This window comes from Mixophyes fleayi, chromosome 2 (assembly GCF_038048845.1).
Source record: "Mixophyes fleayi isolate aMixFle1 chromosome 2, aMixFle1.hap1, whole genome shotgun sequence".
NCBI lineage: Eukaryota > Metazoa > Chordata > Amphibia > Anura > Limnodynastidae > Mixophyes > Mixophyes fleayi.
Window position 1 is genome coordinate 67,038,801 of NC_134403.1, and position 15,441 is coordinate 67,054,241.

Here is a 15,441-nt window from a genome sequence, read left to right on the forward strand (position 1 = left end):
TGTATAGAAAACCACATGCAACTTGGTATGAGGCAACCTTATTTTTTTCTGATTTTTTTTTTTGCTAGTTTTTTCCCACCTACATCCAGTGAATATTGTTGTATAAATGTATAGATACAACTTGGGGAAAAGTTAAAAATATGTATTAAAAATCCTAGTAAACAATATATTGTAAGACAGGAAAAGAACATGTGATGAACTCTTGTTTCCTTGCATTTCCTGTCCTCTTCCAGCAGTTTATAAGTCTTGCACTACATTCTTTTTTTTCTGTTTTTTACATAGCTTTATTTTTGTTGTGCTTTAATCCTGCCCTGCGGTGCTCCCTGTTTTCAGTATCACCGCACCCCACACATAATTCTATCACTGTACAATAATCCTGCCCTGCAGCACCTTCCGTTACTCCATTGTTGACCACACGCACCCATACTCATTATACCCAATATTCAGCCAGTATGAACACTTTCTACACCATGAGCCTGAGTCATTAAGGAAAGTAAAGCAAAAAAAAGGAGTAAATGTTCTCCGGGACAAACCATGTTACAATTCAAGTGGTGCAAATTAGTTTATTATTTTCCATATAAGTTAAATACTGGCTATTTTTTTCATGTAGCACACAAATACTTGATAGCTTTACTTTTACACTTAAATTTAAAGTTGATCTGGGACATGCCCTACCCCAAATATAAATCTGTCCCCACATTTTGAATTTACTTTCCCCTCCAATGCAACATGGTTTTGCCCAGGTGCAAAGTTATTCCTTTTTTATGCTTTGCTCTCCTTAATGACTCAGGCCCCATGTCTCTCCCACATAAACCTGATGGCTATTCCAGACTACAAACCAACCGTGTACATACAGTTCATGTTACTGCAGCCCTTAAGGGATTTTCCATTTTTTGTAACATTTTATTGACTTGCCCTGACATAGTCCTTTGTCATTGGATCATGACATACGCCGTACATTCTACTTTATCCATGCAGTAATTGCAGCCGAAACTCAGGGGTACCTCAAATACCAATGTGTGCCTATTTTAAGGAAATCTCTAAATTAAAATAATCATCTTTACATGATCTCTGTTTACCTCCATAAACAAGAAACATATTTAATGTGCAAATTTTTTATTTAGTGTATTACGAATTATGTGGCTTTCATGTCCTATAGCTGGGAGTGCATGTTAAGAAACTACTAACCCTAAAGTAAGACTTGCCTATAGGACCACTAAACTGACATTACTACTAGTAACTAGAGTGCAGGAAGACTAGAGGTGGTGTATGTATCCCAGATTCCTGTAGTAGTGTGAGAGTTATCCTTCGCTCATTCTGGTTTGTGATATTAGCTGGAGAGTAGCCTTGGTTTGTTGGAGAGGAAAGTGATGAGCATCCCACTCCATATTGTCAGGTCTTGTTTTGACTGTTAGGCAATTAATAACAAAGAACATTAGAAACACTACTTAAAGGGTGTGGTGTCATACAAACAGTGATCTCCACCCTGAGGAATAGCAGGTGATGCTGGGCTGCAAGAGCCTATGGGAAGCTTGTGAGTACAGGTTGGATTGTACAACTCTGTTCATGTGGTGCTGGGCAATAGACCCTTATCTTGTTAGAGAGGGATTCTAACTGTATTTATTATTATTATTGCAAATAAAACTGGTTGAGGTCTGTTGTTCCTAGTATTCTGCCATCTGCCATCTCTGTGACTGAGGCTGTGTACATGTCCACCACAAGAAACTACAATCCTGCCATCTGAGGACATTATCTATCTATCTATCTATCTATCTATCTATCTATCTATCTATCTATCTATCTATCTACCTACCTATAGCTGCTATCTCGGGCTAAGATCATACGCCCATGCATAGCAGATTTCCTAAATTTAAAGGCTTCTTCAATCAATAAAATGTAAAATATAATACATAGGAAAGAGGTTTTATGATAAAGATTGTCAATGCATTCACATAATGTGCTTGTGTCATCCCCAAAATAAATGTCAAGACCAAACATGTCCGCAGAGCAGCCCTGTATTTTGAAAATATCTCTAAAGCAATTAACTCATTAATTTTACCTCATGAAAATAATATTCTCCATCGCAAATTTCCTTGAGTGTCTATCTTTTTCCATTCACGGCAGTCTGATATCTACTTCATCTATCTTCTACCAAAAGCCCCATCTCCACTTCAGTAAGTTAGGAACTGGATGGATGTTAGAAGTCACCTCCACCTACAGCCTCTTGCTAAATCACAGAACTCCTCAGTGACTTCTAATATCCATATCAGTTATATTAGGGAGTGCATTATCCTATTGTCTCTTTTAACGCCTAATGTCTGATGCTGAATTAGGAGCAAAGCAAAAAAAGGAGCAAATTTGCACATTGATAAAACCATTGCATTTGAGGGGGGGGGGGGTAAATTTAAAAGATGGGGAACGATTTAGAGTTGGGGTAGGGCATGTCCTAAAACAAATTTACATTTCAGTGTAAAATTAATGCTATCAAATATTTGTGTGCTACATGAAAGAGCAACCAGAATTTTTCTTGTGTGCAAATAAAAAATAACAATAATTTGCACCCACTTGTATTGTAACATAGTTTGTCCAAGAGCAAATGTACTCGTTTTTTTTTGTTGCTTGCTCATAACTCAGCATCAGGCCCTCAAAGAGAAATGAATATGGTCTATATCAATACGTCAAAAGCGATAAGTGCATATATATTTTAGCAAACCAATAATATGGATAAAAGCACCCGACACATACGGTTACAACACAATGCTTACAGCTGTAGAGGAACGGTGGTACTGCAGCTCTAACTGGATGACTTTTTATGCCTTCATACCCCATTTTTCACTTTGTGCCTTCAGCATTTACTTCCAGTTTTACCCTGTGTATGTTTATATAATAAGGACAAGGAAGTAGGGATGGGACATCAAAAGAAAACATTTGCTGTACCGATGTTCTAAACATTGGTTACAAAATATTGTTCAGCCCTAAACATTGGTTCTAGAACTGATGTTAACCAATGTTTCTATATTTTGCACACACAGTGCTATTTATTTTTATTTTTTTTAACTTGATTTGTAACGGTAGCAACAGGTTAATATAAAATAACAAAAACAGTACATACAGTGCAATATACATTGAAACTAGGAGGTTTTTTTTTTGAATATAGGAGTATACTATTGTGGTAGATTAATTATGGGCATCACAACACCGAGGGAAAAAACAATTGAACATGGGAAGCGAATATTGGAACAATGATCTGGACATGGGGGTGTGGGGACCTCCAGTGCACTTATACTTTGTCCCCCAAATTCTCTCATCCGCACTCTGCAGAAATAGTACATTTGAAAGTAGCTTCTTCTTTATCCTATTTCTGGTTTTATTTTTAATTTCACCAGTCTTAAAGAATAGGCGTTCTGAAGGAACCGAAGTGGTCACAGCTGTCAAATAGTGTTTCGTTATATGTCCACCATCAGTAAGCATTGGAGGAGAAAACTAGTGATGGTGAAGTGGAAACATTGAATCCTCACCATTGAAAAGTTAAACGTCGAACATCAGAACAATCTAACCAATGGATCCGGTGAAACATCAAATGATTCCCATCTGTACACAAATAAGTCTCTCCTACAATAAAGGAAAGCCTCACCAGTGAGGCCTGCTCAAAGCTTTTGAACCAGATATCAGTTTCCTATATTCCTCCGTGGTCATCCCACATGGTGGTGCTGATCTGTGTCCGCAGCAACAGGGCAGCAGCTCAGTCACCCTGGGGTGTAAATAATGACTGATGTAGGCAATTAGCCGTGTGCTTAAAAACTTCTGGCGCACAATTACCCATTCCTGCCCTCCTGTCATCCCTGTGTGAAGCAGGTGGACAGAAAAAGAGCAGAGAACAACTAAAGAAATGAAGAATTAAACAATTCTTAAACAAACAGCCAGTGTGAAATATATGGGGGGTCTATTTGTTAGTGGGAGATAACCCAATTTTCCGACTAAAACGGGTGTACAAACGCAGCCCTCTCAAGATGACGATAAATGGATTTTACCCCCATCCATGATAAATCAGGGCCATAGTGTTAAGGTCTTATAGAATTTGTAAATATGAGTTCATAGTTAGTGGGATCATTTATATTGGTGCACGCTGATGACAATGTTACATATGTTGCCAGCAGCTTAAGTAACCTGGCAAATACCCTCTGAACTTGTGAGCAAATCCTATACATGCCTTATTGTTTGCCTATGAGGTTACATACGTTACACACTCCTTTTGATTTCTGTAGACTTTAATATATGTTAATGTTACAGAGGAAAGTTTGAGTTAAGAATCATTTCACATTTGTAGATTTCAGCTCTAAAAGGTACAAATATTCACTTTAAATCTAATAAGTCAGGTTTCATGTACTCTCACACCTATATTTTAATCTATCGGGACAACAAATTCACTTCCAAAAGTTAATAAAATTGAAATAGATTTTTTGGTGCAAAGATTTTTCAGCCACAAAATCACAAGTGGTACCTGCACTTTTTAAACCTGCTTGCACATGTCACCCAGAGTGTTTCTGTGAGTAATTATGTGCTCACTAGAGAAACTCTAAACCTCTGCCAGGTCAGTGGCCCTTAAGGGACCTGGCCAGACTGCTCTGAATTCAGACGGTTTCTATCTCTTGCTACTACTGCTCCCCAGATGTGCTTAATGTACAAAATGTTTCAACAGCCTGACAATGAGATACATATTTAAATATCTCTCCAAAAATTACTTTTGTGGCATTTTTAGTGAGCTCAGCTCAAACACACAGAAATATAATTAACTGGAAACAGTCACTGAAGCTGCCAATGTCCTATTTATTTCTATGTCATTGCAAATAGTGGCTTTACTCATTTATAAATAGTACAGATTTTGCACCCTTCAGTATGCAGTAATTGTATGTTTTTTTTAACTGTGATCAAAAGTTTATTACTGCCAAAGAAAAAGAAAAATAGTCTTCGTCTGGAACTAATTAAATTCATACCCAAACCAAAAGCAAATAAAAAAACAAAACAATTTGTATTAGTGATCGTCACTACATAATATGTCATTATTATGATCATATATGTGTTATGCCCTAATGATCTTTTATGTTATATGCAAAGATGCAAAAAATATGTCCACTGAAACATACAGCGTGGCTAATGGAACTTTTACAGAAATATGGCAGCAGATGGTGAGCAACGGCTATATCATTTTCCGAATAAAAATAACTGTTCTGACGGTCAATAAGATGCTAGAACAGACAGTTCACAATCTACAATATATCTTAATGCTTATTTTTGGAGGTTTAGTTCTGCTCTGAGCTATTAACATTGTTCCAGATTGAAAGCTTGTTTGCCATATCTAAGTGACATTTTCTATACTTTACAACTGACTGCGAAGGCAATTTGGAATGGTCATTATTGCTTATGTATTATTTTTTTCAGTTGTCATGCGCCAAATGAAAATCCCAGTTCAAAGCAATAAACTATCCCCCATATGTTAGACAGAATAAGAGAGTAAATTCTGCATAATCATAACTACGTTTACACACTAAGAAAATCATAGGAATTCTCTGCATGGGCAAATCTAAAATATGCTACACTTCCTGATTAACAGGGGAAACAATAGATGGAGCATAAGCATATCATTTGCTCACACTAGCAGTTTCTAAAACTTTTCAACATGTTTCTTCTTTAAATTATATATGTATATAATTTCCTGTGGTGTCTTTAATATACTTATCAACACTACAGCAACTTGCCAAATCTTGTAAATAAAGCACAGATTTTGCTGAAGCCATGGAAAATATTGCATTGTTTACCAAATGCAAATGATTAAATCAGAAAGAAAGAATGAAAAGAAATTAACTTGTTCTATCAGCTATTAAAAGTTTTTTCTTTCTTTGCAAAATCCAAATCTTTGGACCCCTATATATGACATATAGACTTTACACCATATATTGTCCTCTGCACACATACACAGTATACTATAGTTTGTATATAAAAGTGTGTGCACAGTAGTAGCACAAAAGGAATTTATGAGTCAGTACTGAGTAAAGAAATAAATTAAAATAAATGTTATCATAATGTTCAGCCAAAGGACCTAAAATGTATTAATATGTTGCTTTGAAGTGTTACTCCAGGACAAAGCAGCCCAGGCATATATACCACTCCTGTCACACTCCCTACAATCTAAGTGTCTTCAACACAGCTAACCAATACTGTGGTTACATAACCACATCACAGCATCACTCCACCGCTCTTCCCCAAACTCCCTCCCTTTACCATCATCCTCCCGCGGTACCACACACAAAATCACAGAGCCGCAGTCAGACGCAGCTCCAGGGGGGCAAGAGGCGGGGCAGGAAAGGGTGATGTTTTTATTACCCTCCTGCCAGCCCCCTCCTCTGAGTTCACCTCATCTCACCTCCTTTCCCCCCAACACCCTATTCTCCATCCTCCTCCACCATAAAAATAGTAAAGCATGATGTGGAATAATGAATGACAGTGGAGACCCCTGCTGGCACATTAGGGAATTGCATTCAACATTAAATTACATCATTCATTTTGAAGGGTTAGTTGGTAAAGGTGAGTCGCACTGAACTGGGAGCGATTATGGGTATTACGTATCAAGATATCATCATCATCATCATTTATTTATATAGTGCCACTAATTCCGCAGGACATCATACAGAAAATGCATTACTTACAATGACAAATAGTAGCACACGAACAGGCACATATATTTAAATGTTGCTATACTGTAGTGATTCTTGAAGGTTAGTGTATTACATCGTTTAATTTAATATTAACAGGTCCTAAGCATATTAGGTACTGCCACAGCTGAAAATCTAGACCAGTGTTGGCTAATCTGTGACACTCCAGATGTTGTGAAACTACAAGTCCCAGCATACCCTTCCAGCAATAAGCTGCTATATATTGGCAAGGCATGCTGGGACTTGTAGTTTCACAACACCTGGAGTGTCACAGGTTAGCCAACACTGATCTAGACTGCAGCTAGGGGCTCAACATTCCTTATGCAGTGGAAGCAATGTATTGTAAGACATTCAGGGGAACAGTCAAATAATAAGGAGCTATATATAATAAGTTAATAAAGTCACATAAAAAAGAGATGATGTACAGTTTGATGTAGTAGTTAATTGACAATGGTGATTATTTTTTTTTATATAATAAAGTATTATACACGTTTACAGGATTAAGCCACAAGACACACTACTGCAAATACCTTAAATCACTGAAAGGGTTAATGGAAACATCCAATGTAAATACCAGCACAATAAGAATGTTGGGCAAAAAATAAAAGGAAAAGCCTAGAAATAATTAAAAGTAAATATATAATCAGAAAGAAAATCAGCAGTGGTTTCCTGACTCTCACGGAGAGGAAGGAGTCAGAGGGACAGAGACTGCAAAGATTTCCAGAGGAGAAAAAAAAAACAAAAAAGGTCCTTGTCCTGCTGAACATTCTTGTTTTGTGGTAAGTGTGAAGACTGACCTAACAACTAGAATAATGACTGTAAGCAGGGGTACATGGAATAATACAGGGTATAATACATGGGTGTAAGTCAGTCTGCCCAGGAGTCAGGGGGAGAAAGGTCTGCAGCATCCCGGGACGCTGAAAGGTAATGAAGGAGACAGAGAGAAAGTGAACTAGAAGAGTGTGGAATAGAAGGAAAACAGGGATAGAAAGTGCAGGATGATAGGGAGAAGGGAGTCGCGACAAGAGGTGCAGTCCGAGGCGTTACAGGGGAAACAAACATCCAAAATCCAGAGTGGTAAAACATAAGACAGCGATTACAGAGAGTAGCAGCAGTCACGCACACAGAGCAGAACAGGGGTTGCAGAGTAGCAAGAAAATGAGAAAAAGACCGAGAAGAGATCTCTAGACAGAGCTGACAGCCGTGACCTCTGCCCTTTCTCAGCCAAACAAAAAAGCAACGTGTCAAAAGTCTGTCTGTCCGGCTGCTGATGGCAGAGGGCAGAGATGACCAGGAGGAGAGGGGCACACAAAGGGCACCAGCCGGGTTCAATTAATGAAGAGGGAAAAAAAAACTCTTCTAACTTCCTGAGATGAGAAATCTTCCCTCCTCCCTGCAAAGTCCCCTAAAAGAAAACAATAGGAGTCCTTCCCCCAGCAATGCATATCAGTGCAGAGAGCCACTGGTCACTCACCTTGTCCACAAGCCGAGCCTCCACCAGAGGATATCTACCTGGCTGTCTGAATGTGAGTGTCTGTATTCGTCACCCAGCACAGACAGTGTGTATGTGTGTGTCTGTGTGTGTGCTCTCGCCTCCTCTCCTACTTACACTACCAACTCATTACAATCTGCTATTCATAACCCAGGTCATGTGACTCCACTCACAAAATATAAAGCACATTTTTTTTTTTTCTCTTCACAAACCACAGAATGAATTTCAGTGGAAAGCACGGAAAATGTATTTCCCCCCTTCTTCTGGCTGTGCCATTCCAGGCAATGTAATTTCAGTCATTATATGGCCATCCTGTTGGAGAGGCCTGTAAAACATTCCTATGTACATAAAGTCGTGTGCAAGACTTCAATGTACTTGTGTGTTCAGGTAATCCTAAACTGGCATAAACTGATACCTGGAAGTTGAACATAGTCACAGGAGCGTAAAAAAGAGACATATAATAGGAATTATGTTCCAAGGATCATACTCAAAGTAAAATATGGATACATTTCCTCTTACACATTATATTAATTAAAATGTATGCACAGCACTGACTGATTTGTACTACTCTGAATTTCCAAAAGTTTACTGCTATATACTGAATTAAAATCTCTTTTCTAAATTAAACAGCAAACTGGCCGTGAAATTTAAAGGGGGTCTCCAGTTAAAATCACTCCTTTATGAGCCCCCACCCATAATGGCAATTTGTTTAACGTTACACTTACCTATACAGCAATCTGACTGCACATGGGCTCATGTTAAATTGAACGCAAATTGCACAAACAGGGGCAGATTAAATTAGCCGCGTTGTTCTTTAGAACAATGCGGCTGCGGATTATAACCGTTACTACGGTAATAGAGCTGCGAGCAAAACTCAGCAGAGATTTTCTGTCAAATCCTGTGGCCGCGTTGTTCTTCAGAATAACACGGCTAATTGAATCTGCCCCATAGCATTTAATACGCTTTTATACTTCTGGGCAAGCGCACAAATTACAAAATTACAAAAGAAAAATGTAAAAAGCGTATTGTACGCCATGAACGCAATTTGCATTCAAATTAACATGAGCCCCACAGTGTTCAGACACTGTACACTGCTCTCTGTTCTCATGGTAATGGGTTTGACGTATCTGCAAACCTGCATTTCTATACAGCCCTCCCGCTTCTCTAAGATCCCGTACAGTGCTATATTTAATAGCACATCGTAGCACCAGGTTTTAGAAATAGGCAGCGGAGTGGTGTGCAGGGTCCGTATGAGGCACCATCAGCGCTAGTACGCCAGATAGGGAAGTGTCAATGAGATATGAAAATAATGGTTATGAGTGGATCCTTAAAGGGAGCGATGTACATGTCTTTTAAATATTGCGGCCGTTTTGGTAGTAGCAACTTCCTGCAACAGACTATTAAATATGATGTACATGCATTAAAGTAAGAAAGTCATATGTAGTGTATTAACAAAAAATAAAAATATATGAAGTTGCATTATTTCCTATCACTATGTTTCTGGTGATTTATAGTGAGTAACCAGACATATATGGTAGATAGTACCCTGGGAAAAGCATGAGAACACAGAGGAAGGCAGTTCATCCCCAGGCTTGACATGTGCATTATTAAAATGATCCTGTGGCTCCTGTGGTTAACGTTGTATCGCAAAAAAGGAAACCAAGTACACAGTAATGACCCCATAGAAAAAGTACGGCGATATAAACAGGAACAATTCATTAATATACCTTAGTGTAAACTTCTGGGATTGCAGTTATGATTTGAAGTTGTTAGTTGCCTATATTTTGTAAACCAGGACTGAAGAACATAGCGCTTACATAAAAGTAACTTAATGCCAAGTATTGAATTGTTGATTCTTTTGGCCTAATGAAAGAATCACCACAGTATAGATGTATGGAGAGATTTCTTATTTAAATTAATGCACAGATTTTATGTCACGTCAGAAGTGATGATGAGATCTTGTCTAGAACCATTATATAACTGCTCAATATCTGTAGATACATAGGTACAAGCCACTAGACATCTGGATAGAATGCGCAGGCATCTACCCAACGTCTGGGTATGGAGAGGTGCCACCAATTGAGCATGGTAGATGAACAACATGAATATACCAGCGCTAGACAAATGCGCCTAACAGATTACTGCTGGTGTCTAAGTTTTAGGAGTCACATCTTCGCTGCATAGTTAAAAGCTCCTGCTGGCTTATAGCTGTGACTGGCTGGTTCTTGGATGTTTCAGTATTTTGTCCACCCATTTAATATGCCGACCTAACCTATAACCAGAGCGGAGACATGAACTCAACTGGCTATAGAGCAATATGTTTTAACCAATGGCAACTCAGAGACTGTTCCATTCATAAAGCTTCCTTGGGGAACATAATTCTGTAAAAAGGCCTTTCTGTGTGTCTTGCTATCAAGCATCCTCTGACACATCTCTCCAGATAATCACAGTTTAGTGATGTTCTAACAAGCAAATTTTACCGGTCTTAAACACCCCTCTTGTACAGTACTATCAATAATATGTCAGCATGGTGGCTCAGTGGTTAGCACTTCACAGCACTGGGGTCATGAGTTCGATTCCCGACCATCGCCTTATCTGTGTGGAGTTTGTATGTTCTCCCCGTATTTGCGTGGGTTTCCTCCGGGTGCTCCGGTTTCCTCCCACACTCCAAAAACATACTAGTAGGTTAATTGGCTGCTATCGAAACTATCTCTCTCTCTCTCTCTCTCTCTCTCTCTGTCTGTGTGTGTGTATGTTAAGGGATTTAGACTGTAAGCTCCAATGGGTCAGGGACTGATGTGAGTGAGTTCTCAGTACAACGCTGCGGAATTAGTGGCGCTATTTAAATAAATGGTGATGATAAATGGTGATGAAAGTATAATTATGTTCTGATCTTGTTTTCCCCATGCTATTTATTGCCCTTAGTCTCTCTCGGTCTGTGTGTGTGTATGTTAAGGGATTTAGATTGTAAGCTCCAATGAGGCAGGGACTGATGTGAATGAGTTCTCTGTACAGCGCTGCGGAATTAGTGGCGCTATGTAAATAAATAGAGGATGATGATGAATATGTCACTTTCCCTAAAGAGAAAACAAAGATCCTAACAGAAGTTTTGGATGTTAGGCTTTAGGCTGACATTTATTAATCCAATTTCTCCATATGGCTAAGGCTCCTATGTGTTTTCTGACAGTAAACTGGGACTCTCATGAGACCAGATGCTTCCTCAGTCCCTACAAGCCAACTCATGATTCTTTTGTATGCCAAATCGTCTAAACACAGTGACTCTAAATCCATTATTTTTGAAGCTTGAGGTGCGTGACTCCAAATCACCCAGTGCAGTGCTGGGGACCTGGGACTTTGGACCCTTCCCAAAAGGGAAAGGGCCCCGTGCCTCCCCATCCCCTTGGAGCCAAAAGACCCCAGAGAGGGAAAAAAGGAGATCTTAAGGCCTTCCTTCGCTGAAGCTAGGGAAAGTCCGTTTACATCCCTGATCTCTGGAGCCAAAAGGCCACTTAGGAAGCAAGGGTCTTCAGCACCATCTCCACCGCAAGACTCGGGTGGTCCCCTTTACCGCAAGGTTGGCCGAAGCTTCCCCTGGGGGACTGGTTCTTCAGCTGCCCCCAGAAGGAGGGAGCCTCAGATGACTTGGGGAGAGAGGGTCGCCTATAAGGGTCTATACCCAGCCCCACAAACTAACGTGAAAAAACAAAGACACATTATTATTATCATTATTATTATTTTTATTATTGTTTATTTGCAAGGCGCCACAAGGTTTCCCAGCGCCGTACACAGTACAAACAGTAGACATTACAGGGTAAAATAGACCAGAACTAAAGCCGAGTAAACCAAGACTCCAGGGGGTAAATGTATCAAGCTGAGAGTTTTCCGGCGGGTTTGAAATGCCAATCAGATTCGAGCTATCATTTATTTAGTACATTCTACAAAATGACAGCTAGAATCTGATTGGTTGCTATAGGCAACATCTCCACTTTTCAAACCCGCCGGAAAACTCTCAGCTTGATACATTTACCCCCAGAAGTTCCAGACATAGCAATTACAGAGAAGCTGGAGCAGAAGAAATGGTGTAAAGACAGGAGGGAGGAGGGCGCTACTGTAAGAGCTTACATCCTAAAGGGAGGGCAAACAGACATCAGATACAGAGGGAGTCAGAAGAGGGGATCAATCAAAAAAGTGAAAAAAAAAGTGCAGTACCAAGTGCAATATATAAATAAGTGCCATAAGGCCCCAGCCTTTCTGAATTCTGAATCCCTCATTAATCTAAGAAAATAAGAATTCAACGTCACATATTTCCAGTGAGGAATACGGACTGTTCTATTAGCACCATCAATATTATGCTACAATCCAGCACCCCAGTGCTCTCAGATAGTGATAGTGAAATTGAAGGTGGCAAAAAGCTGGACAGGTAACTTTCGGCTAATCATGGAGAACTTTGATTAGCACATTTTTGTTTCGACTAACCAGGGGCGCTGTTAAGTCCAGTACCAATACAGCTACCACCTGATCACACAGTGGAAAACCCAGCTATGCTTTGTGTACAATGATAAGCCCAGGTAATGTATGCCGGGAATCTCCAGATCTATAGTCCATTCACTCATAGCATGGAGCTTATGTACAGATAACCTGTTATATTTTAGTTTATATTAAAATCATATTTTGTAATAAATAATGTATTTCTTTTGTGGATTTTTTTTTAATTATGTCTACTTATTTGCATATTTCCAGAGTATGCAAATTAACCGTGACTCTGCTCTTCCACCTGGCTGCTGCTTATTTCCCACACGTGCTCCAAGCTCAGTATTCAGTGAGCTCGTGCTGGGCAGGTGTCTGAAGATGCAATCCAAATACCTGGCCAATGCTTGGATCATGAAACATGGAGTCACCGATTGCTGGTCAGAGGAGTAGGAAGAACAAGGAGTACCAGAAATGTCTACAAGATAACATTATTTAAAGAAAGAAAAAAAGGATTATCAGGGAATGCTTCCATTGTAATATAACAGGTCCTCTATAATAAAATGATGCAAAAAGCAATGATGTGCTGTAACCCATAGCAACTGGTCAGATATCCACTTGTAGATGTATAGTGCAGGCAGACTAATGAAATCTGACAGCAAATTGATAGTTGTGGGTTACAATACAACGCTGATCTGTACACCATGATATTGAAAACAACTTATCATTAGCTCAGTCCTTTAAAGAAGAGTAATGTTGACTACAACAGATTGGATGTAATCCATAGTTGTCTATGTTTCCTATCCTGCTTCCAGAAGATGCTGGGAAAGGTGGTCTTTATTGACCTGATGTCAGGATTTGCATCATATCCCCCACTCACCCTGCGTTAGTTGTTTTTTTTTGTGTACTTACTTGCGTATTGATAGTGTCTGCACATTAGCCTTGTCCCTGCTTCTTCATCTGGCTGCTGCCTTACTTCCAGATGATTAGTGGGCAGAGCTCTACAGAAGAATTGCCTGCTCTTTCTGAAGACCCCCTAATTTGTGAGTCTCCCGGATATTCCGGGAGAGTAGGGAACTACAATGTTATGAGCACAAAGCACAAATAAAATCAGTCCTAAATCTGCTGGCAGATGTTTGTCACCTGCCTGCGTGGTCACGCTGCATTAATAGCGTCCCATGTGATCCAATCACTTAACCTGAGCACTGAATAGCAAGGACTACAAAACTATAAGATCAACCTGCATAAGGTTGACTGTTTTTCTCTCAATGAGAATGTAATCTGGTGTATTCTTGGAACTGTGTTCAAAATGTTCATGTTAGGCTGTCTTCCCTTTCCTTTGATTAACGTAAAGCCAAGATGATGCCCATCGCCATTGGTGGGTTATCTGGCTACCAGATTACTAGATCAGATTGAGGGCACCAGGGGCGCACGCAGGATTGTCAGGGGAGGGTTCCCAACCCCCCTGACCAAAAAAAAAAACACCACGAGAGAGAGCTGCTGCTCCGTTTCGGCAGCGCTGTCCTATACAGCAGCCGCGGCACTGCCAAAGAAGCGTCTGCGGCAGTGCTGTATACAATACAGCACCGCTGCGGACGCTTCTTTGGCAGCGCCGCGGCTGCTGTATAGGACAGTGCCGATATGGTGGGCACTGAGTTGGCGCAGGGGGGGGGTTCTGGAGACTCAGAAACCCCCCCTGTGTGCGCCACTGGGCACCTAGTAAAAAGACATGCAGTAGGGCAGCATTGAGATTGAATGGAATTTTGATAGACTCAGTGCAGTATTGGTAGAAGCATTTGCAGCTGATCAGTCTTAAAGCATTTCTTGATGCATAATTTTTCCCAGCAACACGTCATAGAGAAAGGAGGTTTTGCCATAGCAGTTATACTAACCATTATCAAACTGTGTGTTGCTGACTTCTGTGTGTAAATATATTTCCTAATAGCTGGGCCATCACACCTACTAATTGGAGATCTGCATCCTGGCTTGCAGAAAATGATGCTCAGTGTTTCAACATCCTACTCTGGGATAGTAATTAATAGTAGCCTCTCATTTCAGAGCATAGGCTGAGAAACATATGAACTGGTTCCTGACTGCAAGCTGTGCATAGAACAATGTGCATCACTGGGCCTATAGGCAGATTTGTGAAGGGCCTGGTAATGTAGCCCCAGTCTCCCAGCCCCCCGCCCTGCTCTCAGAAGATCAGAGAGGGTGCCTCTTCCGAGCATGCAGTCCAGAATCAGGGGTTCATGTCTAAGCTTGGGGCTTCACAGAGAAAGCGTTGGACCAGCAACGCTCAGAAAATGCCCCTGCACTGCTCTTCTGAGAGGAGAGTGGGGGCCCCTGGAGTGTGACCTGGCCTTGCCGAGCTCCACTCTCCTTGTAGGAACACATGTGAACCAGCTTAGACATGGTCAAACCGGCTTTAACATGGTAGAAACTATTCAAATTCCAGTGAATATTCACATTTTGTACCAATTCAGCCCCCAGTTTGGGAGAATCTTCTTCTAATGAAACCGCTTACAGACATTACAGAGAAACTCATAAGGTGTATATAACTCAGGGGCAGAGAAGACGTATGATTCTACTGAAGTGCTCCTCGATTATGACCAAAGTTTAGTAATGATAAGACCAGGGTCTATTTACAATTTGGCTTTGTGGGAGAAAGACTGTGTTACAATTACTGTAACCGATACTTGTCCACTTTCATGTCTCTAATAAATAATTACCTTTCATTGAGGAGTACTGTTTTTTTATTTGATGGATATTTGC

The 15,441-nt window shown here is 40.2% G+C and overlaps 1 protein-coding gene across 2 annotated transcripts in view; it reads right to left on the minus strand.

Annotated features, from left to right (window-relative positions):
- The window catches only part of RARG (retinoic acid receptor gamma), a 145,187-nt gene extending 136,858 nt beyond the window's left edge, over positions 1–8,329 (minus strand). For both annotated transcript variants that reach the window (XM_075199174.1, XM_075199175.1), the window contains exon 1: positions 8,185–8,329. The gene's annotated coding sequence lies outside the window, so the exon portion shown is untranslated. The remainder of the gene's footprint in view (positions 1–8,184) is intronic.
- Positions 8,330–15,441: the final 7,112 nt, after the last annotated feature.